Raw genomic sequence first — 5035 nt, 5'->3', positions numbered from 1 at the left:
TATACAAATAATCAGTAGCGGATTTAGAAACGTACTTTGGGACGGGTTTCTCTGATTGTTTCATTTTCTAAAATCTCCTAATTTTATTTGGGAGGAGCTTGAAGTTTATGAGTACAGGCATAACTAATACTGTATTTCGTTTCGTTTATATATTTAGCAATAATCTTCCGGATACAACCTTGAAGATCATTTTATACTGAGAATCAGTGGCGGATTTAGAAAAGTATTTTGGGAGGGTTTTTTTCTTACTAATGTTTAGTTTTTCTAAGCATTCGTAATTTTTATTTGACGGCAGCTGAAAGTTTATGAGTAAAGGCATAACTAATAGATATTTCGTTTGTTTTAGACATTCCGTAATTTTGGGGAACAGGCTTCAGTCCGAAAGACCGCCCCCCCTAACCCTCGCAAAACCGTCACTGCTGGTAATTAGTAATAATAACGATTTAAGAACAATAAGAAATGAAGTCAGCCAACTCACAGTACACGCACTATTTCTACTTCATAGATGGAATGAAGAAAAGTTTTGTCAGAATGGTCGAATGCTGAGTTGAATTCCGGACTTCTCGATAGAAGCGCAAAAGCTCCAGTCAATCATGTTTGTTGTGCAGTTGTATTTATCTTAACTTAAATATATTCCGTAGTCCTTTTTTTGTGTGTGTGTGTTGGTGGGGTGGGGAGAGTTCCATAATGATATGAAGGGTGTGAGCCAAGAACATGGTAACTAACAAATTTTCAATTGCTGAGTTACGCAGCATCAGATAGGCAGCAACGCATACCGCTTCGTTTAATCCCTCATGTATAGACTTATGTGAAAAATCAGCTTTCCGACTTTCAAAATGGATTGTGCAGCAGAAAATTTCTAATTTCTTAAAATAGTAAAATTATGGGTTACCATGTTCTTATCTCACACCCTTCATGTTCAATTCCTCTTGTTAAAAATACAGAAAACTTGAGGACTGAATAAACCGTGATGGTGCTTATATAAAACTGTAGAATTTCAAGAATATACAAAACCAAAAGCTCTAGGTGTGCAGCCTTTAAGGTATCATATAAATCTAAGTATTTTTCTTATGTTTTATTTTAATTTTATTTTGTTCCAAAAAGAGGGTATGGAATATTTTGAAGTAAAAATGCTACATAGAATTTTGCTACTTATTTGAGTATTTTTTAAAAAGAAGTATTTACTTTTAGGGTTGGCTGGTTTACACCAGCTGTTTTTCTTTTTTTTTAAATAAACAACTGGTTTAAACCGAAAAAAAATAAAAGGTACGAAAAATGCGAATTCGTGTGAACTTCATGGTGACGTTTCCATACATCAAACCATCTGCATTAGTTTTATTTTCTTTTCACCTTTTAATCAAGGTGTCCCATGTTCAATTCTCGGTCGAACCACAACCCTTCTTTCATGCGTAAACAAAGTAGCGGTTCGGATGTCACTTTAAGCGAAAGTCTTCTCCTTGATCACCTCGGTATTACGTAAGGATGTTAAGCCTGAACATACGAAACGAAACTAAATTGTATATTTCTGCATGCCTGAATGCCTGTTGTTTTATAAAGAAGCCAAGGTTGCTTAAATATACTGATATAAATTGACAAAATTTATCGATTGCCTACGTAGCTTCCAACATTAGCTTGGATTGTACTTTCAATGATATGTACGCACTAAATTTGTAATTTAATACCTCAGTTTTAGCGTACTGATTATGATACGTTGACCTTTAAATTTTACATGCAAAGCAATAACAGGATTTTTTCCGTTATTGTTTTACATTTAGAGTAATGACGGGATTTTCCCGATGGCTAGGGCGGGAGTTTCTCAATTTAAGAAATTTACTGACCGGACTTCTTTAAGCTTATGTGACCTCTTCCAGCATAACCCCGTTGTTGCATAATAACACCAAGGCGAAACAAACTTATTTCTGTCAATATGTAATACAAATACATAAAGCAAAATATCTAAACCCCCAAAAACCTGGTTTAAACCAAAAAAGCCTAGTTTAAACTCCCCCCCAAAACCGGGTTTTTGGCATTTTCAAAAACAACCATGGCTCTTGCCAACCCTGCTTACTTTTGTATGTAGGAGGTTAAAAAAAATCTTACTATATACATTGGTTAATCCTTTGGAATTCATAATGTAAATATGTTGAGAAGTAAACCTGTTTGAAATATCTTTTCGAAATTCATGGTTTATTTTCGAGGTTTTATATTATTATCGGCATCAACCACTAATTAAATGACTTTTTGTGTTGTAGAGAAGCGAAACAAAATCTGGTTTATCAATTTAAAGCAGAATTTTCAAAAAAGCCCAAAATTTCCCAACCAAAAAAGCGAAGCAGAAAAAACCGAGTTTTTTTTCCAAAAAAGCCGTTTTTTTTTTCGAGCCCTTGCATCTCTAATTATTTTACGTGAGAAACCGTTATCACGACTCACTTATCTGCTTTCGATTTCGAGCCATTTTGAAAATCGGCATTTATTTTCGCGTTTCTAAACAGTTGAAAACGGAAAGCCACAAGGTGACTTGTGATAACGGTTCCTCACACAAAATAATCCTATTTGAAGATATCACATAATTACTGTAAAATTAGCGGTATTTTAATTTCGCCGGGATGAAGACTCTTAATAAGTTAAACTCTATTAAAAAAATATTTCTGAAAGTTAAAAAGACAACTGAATTTTGGATTTAACGTCCCATAAATGTGCTCTTTAGCCTAAAAGGAAATGGATGATTCATCAAAATGGATTATTATAAAGTAATTGACAGGATGAAAACACGAGGAAACCCATTGACACAATGTTCTCAATCGTAAACTTACGTGTTCCGGGATCGAACTAGGGACCTCTCTCTTGCACCAGAGGTGAGTGCTGAGTGTAAATACTTTCAATGATGGAATGCAATAAAACAAAACTTTTTTTTTTTTTGGTTTTATACATATGCAGCACGGATAATGATTTTATGTTTCCGTTTCTGCAGAAGTTGAAAAAGAAACAGTGTATAATAATGCATTTGACCTAGTTTTCATTTCCGTACTTTTATTGCTTTACAAGAACGTAACTAATATTCAATTTCAGGAGTTTCAGAATAAGTTCCAAGTATACTTCAGTCATAAATTTCTTTATTTATGGTGATAATTTATCTGAGAATTACTTTCTTTCAAACCTTGAAATTTTAGTTAGATCCATTTATCATGTATCTACTCAGCTATAAATATCTACAACTCACATTTTTTAAAAAAATGATTGTCACTGAAGGAAAAGGAGCATTTCGCGAATTTTTCAATCAATAATGTATTGTACCATAATAAATGATAGAAACGGTTCTTGTGATAAAAGTAAATTTTACAATGTTATTAGCGTTTAACGAACAAAAGAAGTCTAATGGTGTGATATACACCAAACAATAATAGTTCTTATTGAGCTGTATAAAATGATACAGGTGAATACAAATCCTCATACGTACGATTCGAGATTGTTGTGAAAAAATGTAAAGTTAAAAAATTAATATACGATACCAACGCCATCTATCAAGATGAAACTGATAGTGAAATACACTTTCGTGCTTCCATTATGAACAAACGAGATGACAGTGTGCAATATGGTTAATGAGCAGTAGCGGGTCTAGTCCGGGGCCGGGGAGACTTAGGTCCCCTCAGTTTTCTGAGTGATGAAAATAATTGAAGCTATTATCTACATGTTTTTGAAAATTTATCGTTAACTCATATTATACCGATCATAAGGTAGGTTTCCATTTTACATGAATCTTGTAGCTATCATTTAAAAAAATCTTGCAACCAGATCTTTCTATTTACTCTTTACTCATTACAATTTTCTGAAAGCAAGAAAGATATCTCCACCCATGCAGCACTGCACTCTAGTGGATAAATAGTGAACCTACTTATTAAAAACGTGTATTTTGGCGCGCTTCCCTTTCCTGTCCAAAAGATTCCGTTGTTTGGGAAGCGGCGAAACTGGTTTTCTCTTTATGTCAGCGGGAGGGCGATAGCAGGTAGCAAGCAAATCAACCCAGAAAGTTGCACATGATTTAACTCCTTGCAAGATGGAAAAAAGTGTTGTATGCCCCTTTCAAGACTATGTTTACATGGAGAAATATTATAGGATTTCAAGATTTTTTTTTAATGACAGCTTCAAGATTCATGTAAAACGGAAACGCCGTCATATTTTGGGTTCTGGCTGTCCCCGCCCGCCTGTTTTTATCTTCTAGATCCGCCACTGTTAGTGATATGTATAACATTAATGATATATATAAAATTAACATTAACTCTTACTTGAATTATTTTGTTTAATTACAATATTGTCCAAAGATAAAACATATAACAATCGATAGATCCAGCTGAACAAAATGGGACATTTGAGGCTAAATTGTCATGCATTGTTTTCGAGAAAACAACTTTATGTCGCTAAAACTTCATGGTTCGTTGCAAATAATAGTGATATTTTTTATCCAGCTAGACAGATTATTTAATTAGACACTGTATATCTATTGAAAAAAAACGTTACACTGTTAAGTAACAGAATCCATCTACTTCTATTATTATTTGTCTTCTTATAACAGTAAGGCATATACTAATGGTATGGTTCTCAGAGACGGATTTACAACGTAAAAACTGGGGTCCCAGCAGAATCCCCAGACTCATAGGTATATCATGAGTTTACTATAAACTTTCAAAAATATGTAAATAATAGATTCAATTATTCTTGTTACTCAAAAAACTGGAGGGCCTAGGCCCCATGCTAAATTCACCTCTGATGGTTCTGTACTAATGGTAACCAGTTGGTTAAATATTTAATCTTTTCCTAATTACAAATTACAACAAACATGCTGCGAAAATAGCGAAATGTGATATTGCAACGATTAAAAATTGTTTCCTGTTTAGATTATAGTCGTCCCATTGATAATAGTTACGTACTTCCCTTGTTTCAATTTATATATATATATATAATCAAGGTTACAGATCATGCACCTTTTCTTTTATTACACCAACATAACAGCATATAACTGTTACAATATTTTATTAAG

This window comes from Thermobia domestica, unplaced genomic scaffold (assembly GCF_964235325.1).
Source record: "Thermobia domestica unplaced genomic scaffold, izTheDome1.hap1.1 HAP1_SCAFFOLD_360, whole genome shotgun sequence".
Taxonomy (NCBI): domain Eukaryota; kingdom Metazoa; phylum Arthropoda; class Insecta; order Zygentoma; family Lepismatidae; genus Thermobia; species Thermobia domestica.
The sequence above is the reverse complement of the archived record's forward strand: the minus strand, read 5'-3'. Positions refer to the sequence as shown.